Below are 10296 nucleotides of genomic sequence, written 5' to 3' on the forward strand. Positions count from 1 at the left end.
ATGTCCCACAGATCTGAAGCTACCAACCCAGCACCACTGCTCTCTGTTCACTCCTGACCAGTGACAGCTGTCAACCTGGATACTCATACAAGCCCTACCCAGACTTTTATTTTTTAAATAGCACATGAAATTAGAGATGTACCACTTACTCTTAAATTTTTCAACATGATGAGAAGTGTTATGTTTGTATTACATTAAAAATTGTGCTTCTAAAAACACTTATGATGATTGAGAAGTGCTTCTCACAATTGATCCAGGGCTTTAAAAAGGAGGAAAGCAAATTGTGCATAATCATAACTACATAAAGGGAAACTGTAAACAATTTAAAATCATTTGGAGAAAAGCTTATGTCCGTAAGCCTTCACAGGTAATGTGACCGGGGTGATATTTTTTTACTTCTCTTTCCTGTGTCTCTCAAATCATAATGAGGATATCAAACATGCTAGTGGAGTCCACCCAGATCCCTTTTGCCCCAATACACCCACCCTAGCTGTTGCAAGGGATTCCTAGCAGCTGATACTTGGAATCTTCACCCCAGGCTCCTTCCTGCCTGACTGAGCCAATCCACATCTTCAGGGCCTGGGTTTGTTTGATTCAGGGTAGAAAGAGTGGTGTGTGTGTGCACACCCTCAGTCATGTCCAACTGTTTGTGACCCCCATGGACTGTAGCCTGCCAGGCTCCTTTGTCCATGGGATTTTTCAGGCAAGAGTACTGGAGTGGGCTATAAAAAGAAACACATTTGAATCAGTTCTAATGAGGTGGATGAACCTAAAGCCTATTATACATACTGAAGTTAGAAAGAGAAGGACAAATATCATATATTAATGTACATATATGGAATCTAGAAAGACGGTACTGACAATCCAACGTGCAAGGCAGCAAAGGAGACAGAGACGATAAAGCACAAACTTTTGGATGCAGTAGAGGAAGGAGAGGGTGGGATGACTTGAGAGAATAGCATTGGAACATACATAGTACCATATACAAAACAGATAGGCAGTGGAAGTCTCATGAACGACACAGGAAGCTCAAACCCAGTGTCTGTGACAACCTAGAGGGTGGGAGGGGCTATAAGAGGGAGGGGACATCTGTACACCTATGGCTGTTTCATGTTGATGTATGGCAAGAACCATCACAATATCGCAAAGTAATTATTCTACAATTAAAAAAAAAAAAACCTAGTGGGATACCATTCTACAACTATTTAAAAAAAAAATACTGGAGTGGAAGAGGGAAAAGAAAGAAAGGGTGGGGTAGGGAGGCTCCCTGTGTCTGTTCTTATAAGGGCACTAATCTCATTCATGGGCGCTCCACCCTCATGACCTAGTCACCTCCCAAAGGCCCCACTTCCAACACCATCACATTTGGGAGAAGTCAGAATTTCAACATATGAATTGGGAGCCAGGAGAGACACACTCAGTCCCTAAAACACTATCTCGCTACATGTTGCTCTTCTCAGCATCCCATCTTTAATTCCTTTCTCACTATGACACACACTCCCTGGCTGGCCTCCTAAGGGCAAAAGAAACAAAAGAAAAACAAATGGGACCTAATTAACCTAAAAACATTGCACAGCAAAGAAAACCACTGACAAAATGAAAAGTCAACCTACTGAATAAGAGAAAATATTTGCAAATGATATGATTGATAAGGGATTAATATGCTCAGTCACTCAGTCATGTTCAACTCTTTGTGACCCCATGGACTGTATGTAGCATGCCATGCTTCTCTGTCTATGGGATTCTCCAGGCAAGAATACTGGAGTGGGTTGCCATGCCCTCCTCCAGGGAATCTTCCCCAACCAGGGATCATAAACAAGTCTCTTCCATCTCTTGCATTGCAGGAGGATTTTTTTTTACTGCTGAGTCACTGGTGAAGCCCAAGAGACTAATATCCCAAATGCGTAAGCCACTTATACAACTCAGTATTTTTTTAAAAATCTGATTTTAAGAAATGGTTGGAAAACCATTCTTTCCAAAGAAGATACACAGATGTCCAAGAAGCACATGGAAAGGTGTTCAGCATCACGAACCATCAGAGAAATGCAAATCAGGACCACGATGAGATACCACCTTATACCTGTCAGAATGGCTATCATCAAAAAGTCACTCTGGGTGTGAGCAAACTACTATTTTTCTTTGGGGACAGAAGGTCCCTTTAAGGCTAAAAATCGTGAGTAGATGCTGTATCCCTGTAAGGTGGTTGCAGAAGGACAGCAAAACAGCAAAATCACATACATATTGCCACAAAGTAGAATCTCCAGGGAACTTTATATTATCCAGATCGCCCTCCAGAATTTGTGAGAAATTGCAAGGTTCTCAGCAAAACTCTGAGGCATTACTGCCCAAAAGAATTGCTTTTCTTCCCAAGTGAAGGCAAAAAGGTAATAGGTAGTTTGTCAGCTGGATACCTAGGAATGCACTGCATCAATCAGTTACAATAAGGAATTTACTTCTGGTGGGAACTGTTGTTGTTTAGTCCTCAGTCACGTCCGACTCCCTGTGACGCATTGACTGCAACACGTCAGGCTTCCTTGTCCTTCATCATCTCCCAGAGTGTGCTCAAACTTATATACATTATGTCAGTGATGCCATCCAACCATCTTATCCTCTGACTCTCCCTTCTCCCCCTGCCCTCAATCTTTCCCAGCATCAGGGTCTTTTCCAGTGAGTTGGCTCTTTGCATCAGGTGGCCAAAGTATTAGAGCTTCAGCATCAGTCCTGCAAAGTGAATATCCAGGGTTGATTTTCTTTTAGAGGTCCAATCTGGTTTTAAGAAAATTAGCTTTGGGGATTTCCAAAGTCCGCATCATGGCCACTGATGTGCTAACCTCCTTTGGTCAGGTGGGTCTATTTAGTTAGAAATGAGCACAAGGCAGGACTCTGGTTTTTAAACATAAAATCAGCTGAAATCCCTGCAGAGGGTACACTCTCAAACTCTTTAGATAACTAGGATCCCATTTCTCATTTTTCCCCCTAGAGTAAAAGAATAATTTGAAACAATCTAAACAGCTCAGTTTACAGCTCAGACAATTCAAACAGTTCAAACATCCCAAACAACCTTCAGGGCTAAGAACAGCCAGTTCTAACAGAACAGCTAGGTCCCAGAGGAGCCAAGTCAGGCTTTTCAGGCAGTTCCTATAGGTCAGCTCCTCTTCCAAAGGAACAGAGGAACAGCTGAACGGGAATGGTTTTAGTGAAACATATACTGCAAAAATCAGACCAGGGACTTCCCTGGTGGTCCAATGGTTAAGAATCCGCCTGCCAATGGAGGGGACACAGGTTAGATCCTTGGTCCAGGATGATCCCACATAACTCCGAGCAACTAAGCTCCTGCCCCAAGACTACTGAAGCTGGAGTGGCCTAGAGCCAGCGCTCCAGAACAAGAGAAGCCACGGCAATGAGAAGCCTGCTGACCACAACTACAGAAAGCCCATGTGCAGCAATGAAGATCCAGCAGAGCCAAAAATAATAAAAGAAAAAAAGTTTTTTTTTTTTAATTAAGAAAAATAATAATAATAAAAGAAAAAAAATCAGACCAAAGTACCAAACAAGTACACTCATACAGGAGAAGGATTTCACCCAGAAAAAAAAAAAAAAAAGGGTGGGGTGGGGTGGGGGGAACCAGAACTTCAAAGATCCCAAATTAAGCCCAGAGAGTTCCAAACGCAAAGAGGGTGGAGGCAGCAGTGGAAGACAAAGACTTGCCTTCAAGCTCCAGGGTCCTTGAGAGAAGACGTGAGCTTGATGCGCTCCACGTGGCTCCCGGACCTTCTTGCTCACCAGTCCGGCACCCTCAGGGGTCTTCTCTGGACCCCACGTGGGCCACCAGGATGAAGACTTGAAGCGCACAGACTGTCCGATGCTTCTCAAGCAAAGAGGGTCTTATTGGGGACCCGCAGAGCCTTGCAACTTGGGGTCGGCAACCACAGCAAGTCCCTGCAGGCAAGGGGGCGGTTTTTAGAGGGGGAAAGAAGCGGTGAGGGATTCAGTAAGCAACATGGCTTGTCTTTGTCCGAGTCCTTCCAGTCTGGCTCCTCTATTGTCACAGGGCGTGAGAGCTCCGCCTGCTGGTCTCCTGGCGCTATTTCACTGAGGTTTCTACTAATCTTTTACATCTTCATCTGCAGTATGTAGATACTGATAATATTTAATGTTAGTCGCTAAGTGGTGGTGGAGCCCAGGAAAATAAAATCTGCCACTGTTTCCATTTTTTCCCCATCTATTTGCTATGAAGTGATGGGACCAGATCCCATGATCTTAGTTTTTTTAATGTTGAGTTTTAAGCCACCTTTGCCACTCTCCTCTTTCATCTTCATCAAGAGGCTCTTTAGTTCCTCTTCACTTTATGCCATTAGGGTGGTATCACCTGCATATCTGAGGTTGTTGCTATTTCTCTGGGGAATCGTGATTCCAGCTTGCTCCTACTCATCACCAAGTCCTGGCAATTTGGTGCCCCAGGTATCTCTACATCTACCCCTTCCTACATCCAGACCTTTATCCTTAACTGCCACTACCCTTGGGCAGGCTCTTATCCTCCCAACTGGAAGTTTTTTTTTTTATTATTATTTTTTTATTTATTTTTATTTTTTTAAATATTATTTTATTAGTTGGAGGCCAATCACTTCACAACATTTTAGTGGGTTTTGTCATACATTGACATGAATCAGCCATATAGTTACACGTCATCCCCATCCCGATCCCCCCTCCCACCTCCCTCTCCACTCGACCCCTCAGGGTCCTCTCAGTGCACCAGGCCCGAGCACTTGACTCATGCATCCCACCTGGGCTGGTGGTCTGTTTACCAACTGGAGTTTTATAAGAGCTTTTTGCACTATCTCCCTGTCTCCTGAAATACCATCCTTCCCTCAAGACCACCATACTGGTTCCTTGAAAAAGCAATTTCAAAACCATCTCAGTCCCTTGCAAAAACAAATTCAAAAAACAAACAGAACAAAATAAACCCCTCAAATGGTACCACAATGGCAACAGGGAAAGTGCATACACCGTAGCCAGACTCTTACGGCTTTCCTGATATACTTTGGTATTTCTCAGATACGACCTCTGACCACTTGTACCACATTCATTTGAAACCTGTTAAGTTTCCTGGGAGGGGATCCAGGATCTCCATATTTAACAAGCTTCCCAGATGTAAAATGGGAAGCCTCCTGTCTACCCTCTTGAGTCATTTTCCATCACTCTCTGCAGCAAAAACAGTGTTTCCCAACCCGAGATGCTTGTTACAATCACCTAGGGGAGGTTATTTTGTTAAATACTAACACCTAGGCATCTCCAGATGAATTAAAGAAGATTATCTGGGAATTAGGGGCTTCCCTGGTGGCTCAGTGATAAAGAATCCACCTAACAGTGCAGGAGGCAGAGGTTCGATCCCTAGGTTTGGAAGATCCCCTGGAGAAGGAAATGGCAACCCGCCCCAGTATTCTTGCCTGGAAAATCCTATGGACAGAGGAGCCTGGCGGGCTACAGTCCACAGGGTCGCAAAGAGTCAGACACGACTTTAGTTTCTACTAAAGAACAATATCTGGGAATGAAGTCCAGGGTTGGTATTTTTTTTAGAAAGTCCCCAAGTAATCTGATATGGACCCAGGACCAAGAATCACTGGTAGCATTTAGGGTTGAGCTGCTCAGAAAAGTACCCTCACATCTATGCTGTGCCTCATCTCCATTCCTTTACCCACAGCCCTCCTCACCTAGATGGACCTGCGCCTGGGTGTCTGCTGAACCAATTCCTCTTAATCCCTGAGGACCAGCCATAGGTACTGCTGACAATCTCAGGCAGCATCCCCACACTCCCTTCCACAGGCTGAATTTGGTCCAGTCTCTCTGGGCTCCTATGACATCGAGTACATATCTCTACTATTGTAGTAAGTTATGTAGTACATAATATTATAATAATTCTCTCTGTCTCCTCCAAATAAGTTTTGGTGCTCAGTCGCTCAGTCGTGTCCGACTCTGCGAGCCCATGGACTGTAGCCTCCTAGGTTCCTCTGTCCATGGGATTCTCCAGGTAAGAATACTGGAGTGGGTTGCCATTTCTTCCTTCAGAGGATCTTCCCAACCCAGGGATCAAACCCATGTCTCTTATGTCTCCTGCACTGGCAGGTGGGTTCTTCACCACTAGTGTTACCTAGGAAGTCCAAATAAGTTTTTAGCTAAAGGCAAAGCCCATAAGTCATACATCTTTGCATCCTTCTGAACTTAGCAGTATCTGGCATATCGTTGTTTTGTTTAATCACTAAGTCATATCCGACTCTTTTTCGATACCATAGACTGTAGCCCACCGGGCTCCTCTATTGAAGAAATTTCCTAGCAAGAATACTGGAATGGGTTGCCATTTCGTTCTCCAGGGGATCTTCCCGACCCAGGGATCACACCAGTTCGTCTTCCGTATTGGCAGGCAGATTCTTTACTGCTGAGCTACCAGGAAAGCCCTTCTATCATCTAATAGGTACTGAATGAATGATTGTGGATTGAATAAATAAATGAATGGAAAAAGTGAAGGGATTCATCTTTTTGATAAAATAGTAGGTGAGTCGTCTGTCTAGACTAAGAGGCCTAGGGTGAAGTTGCTCTGTCGTGTCTGACTCTTTGCGACCCTATGGAGTATATAGCCCACCAGGCTCAGGGTGAATTTAGAGTATTGAAAAGAGGAGGATATTTGGGACTATGGTTGTGAATCACTAAGATGAGTGGGAAAAGTGAATCTGCATATATATTCAAGTAAAATACAGGAGTAGAATTCTTTATTGTTCTTAAAATATTTGTTTAGCCATGCAATTCATTCTATGTGCAAGTATTGTTAAGTGTTATAGGACTTTATGTATGTATTTAGCTGTGACCCAAAGAGGACTTAGTTACTGTTGTAATGGACTTGTCAGTCCTTTACACCTTAGTGTAAATAAAAGCTTTGAAGGTAGGAGAAGGGTGCCATCTACCGATAAAATGGAGAATAACAAGAGACGTGACAGCTTCAGTGATTTCTTATTTTCACATTGCTCCTAGGAATTGTCTTACCTAATTTCATACTCTGTCCACTGCATATTTAATCAAGTCTTTTTCTAGATTATTTTAAGCAGATTGCTATTTAGGAAAACATCACATCACCTGCACACATACCCCATGACTATTTTTAAATTTTGTTCACATCTTCCTTAAAATTTTACTGTGTGTTTTTTTTTTCCTAATGTCCTAAATCAAAATTTTAAAAATAGAAATTAGTGGATAGCACAGCTGCGAAGTCTAGACAGTTATTTATCTTTAACAAACAAACAAAAGATACCAGTGATTTTGTTCATAAATATAGGGGTGGAAAGAATTTTTGACACAAGGCAAGGGCCAGATGTGTTCACCTTATTTGATACAAATGCAAACAATGTGCAGTTAAATGCATCACTGGCGCCTCTGTAAGAAGGTACCCCTGGCCTGGCACTGCAGTCCTCACCGTACACCCTGAAGGATGCATCCGTGCCCCGTGCTTCGTGAAGCTGATGAGTGCACACGGACAGTGCAGAGACGGTCGCCCGAAACCCACTCTTTAGGTCCGGTACTCATTGTATGGATAATATTCTGTACATCACAGGTATTTTCTCAAGAGCTTTCCTCATACACAAGAGACACACTTATTATTCGGAGTGGAGGCAGGACCAAATAGGGAGCCTGTTTCACAACCTTCCTGCTCAGATCCCCTGAAAGTTCAAACGTACGTGGTTATTGCTGCTGTTTAGTTGCTCAGTCATGTCTGACTCTTCTGCAACCCCATGGGAGCCCACCAGGCTCTTCTGTCCATCGAATGTTCAAGGCAAGGATACTGGAGTGGGTTGCCATTCTCTTCTCCAGGGGATCTTCAAACCCACATCTCCTGCACTGGCAGGGGGCTTCTTTATCACTGATCCACCAGTGAAGCCCTTCAAACATAGGTAGAAATAACATTTATTGAGCAGTTTCTATACGCCAGTTACTGAGTTTTTTACTTTATAGGTGGTGTATTGGTTAATCAGTTGGTCCCCTGGTGGCTCAGGCAGTAAAGAATCCATCTGCCAATACAAGAGTTGTGAGTTTGATCCCTGGGTCAACATGAGGTTTTGATACCTGGAGTAGGAAATGGCAACCCACTCCAGTATTCTTGCCTAGAAAATTCCACGGGCAAAGGAACCTGGTGGGTTACAGTCCATGGTGTCACAAAGAGTCAGAAACGAGCACACACGCCAATACGGGAAATGTGGGTTTGATCCCTGGGTTGGGACGATCCCCTGGAGAAGGGAAAGGCTACCTACTCCAGTGTCCTTGGCCTGGAGAATCCCACAGCCACACAAACCTGGTGGGCTACTGTCCATGGGGTCACAAGGAGTCGGACACAACTGCATGACTAACACTTTTGTTGTTTAATCAAAACATTCCTGTGAGGAAGATTTTATACAGAATTTAATGATGGAGGAGAGACTAAAGAAACGGAAGCTTACACCAGCTGGTAGGTCTAGTAACTGGTTGAAATGGCAAAGCCAACCTCTTTGACCCTCAAATCTATTTCATTTTCTCTCACCAGGTCTGTGAGGAAGACAATATAGCCAAGAAAAATGGTTAGGGGAGACATCAAAAGGGACACTAATTCTTACATGGGGGAGGCAGAGTGGAGTGAATCCCCACTGGTTTGAATTCTTCACAATTGCTATCGGAAGTGTTTCTCAAAAGACTTACCTTGTAATCCTAATCACTGTTGTGCTTCCCTGGAGAAAGGGTGGGGCCCATGCAGCTAGATTTAGGAAAGGCTCTATCTCGCATCTTCTCTTACAAGAGTCACAAAGGTCAGTAGTCTGCAACAGGTTACTGACTGGAGATATGTCTTTTGTTACCAGAATGTCGTTGCCCAGATACATATCAATATGTTTTAGAGAGTGATACAATTAACTTTATGTATTAATATGACTATGGCATGCCACAGTCCCTGGGCTTTCAAAGAGTCCGACAAGACTTGGCAACTGAGCAACGTAGCGACTAAACAAGAACAATTAACATCACCAGGCAAACTTGCTAGGGCTTAAAATTGATCAAGTGTTCATTAACCAACTTTTTTAGCTTGTCGTTATCATTCACATTTGCTTAGTTAGGCTTTTGTTCCAACCTTTATTGTTGTTCAGTCACTGAGTCATATCCGACTCCTTGCAACCCCATGGACTGCAACAGGCCAGGCTTCCCTGTCCTTCACCATCTCCCGGAGCTTGCTCAAACTCAGGGCCATTGAGTCAGTGATGCCATTCAACCATCTCATCCTCTGTTGTCCCCTTCTCCTCTTGCCCTGTATATATTATATATATATAAAAAATTTTTAATGACACATCATGAAACTTTGAGTGAAGAACTTTACAGTGAATTTTATGCAGATACTTACTCTGATTGTCTAAGTGATATGTATACTAGTGTCTCAGAGGATGATAGTTCTTCAGAATATCAGTTCAGTTCAGTTCATTTCAGTCTCTCAGTCATGTCCAACTCTTTGCAACCCCAAGAACCGAGCAAGCCAGGCCTCCCTGTCCATCACCAACTCCCAGAGTCCAACCAAACCCATGTCAACTGAGTCAGTGATGCCATCCAACCATCTCATCCTCTGTCGTCCCCTTCTCCTCCTGCCCTCAATCATTCCCAGCATCAGGGTCTTTTCAAATGAGTCAGTTCTTCACATCAGGTGACCAGAGTATTGGAGTTTCAGCTTCAAAATCAGTCCTACAAATGAACACTCAGGACTGATCTACTTTAGGATGGACTGGTTGAATATCCTTGCAGTTCAAAGGACTCTCAAGAGTCTTCTCCAACACCACAGTTCAAAAGCATCAATTCTTTGGCGCTCAGCTTTCTTTATAGTCCAACTCTCACATCCATACATGACCACTGGAAAAACCATAGCCTGGACTAGACAGACCTTTGTTGAAAAAGTAATGTCTCTGCTTTTTAATATGCTGTCTAGGTTGGTCATGGGCTTCCCTGGTGGCTCAGAGGTAAAGTGTCTACCTGCAATGTGGGAGACCTGGGTTCGATACCTGGGTCAGGAAGATCCCCTGGAGAAGGAAATGGCAACCCACTCCAGTATTCTTGCCTGGAGCATCCCATGGATGGAGGAGCTTGGTGGGCTACAGTCCACGGGGTCGCACAGAGTCGGACACGACTGAGTGACTTAACTAACTAACTAACTAACTAGGTTGGTCATAGCTTTCCTTTCAAGGAGTAAGTGTCTTTTAATTTCATGGCTGCAATCACCATTTGCAGTGATTTGGGAGTCCAGAA

This window comes from Muntiacus reevesi, chromosome 12, assembly GCF_963930625.1.
Source record: "Muntiacus reevesi chromosome 12, mMunRee1.1, whole genome shotgun sequence".
NCBI classification, from domain to species: Eukaryota; Metazoa; Chordata; class Mammalia; order Artiodactyla; family Cervidae; genus Muntiacus; species Muntiacus reevesi.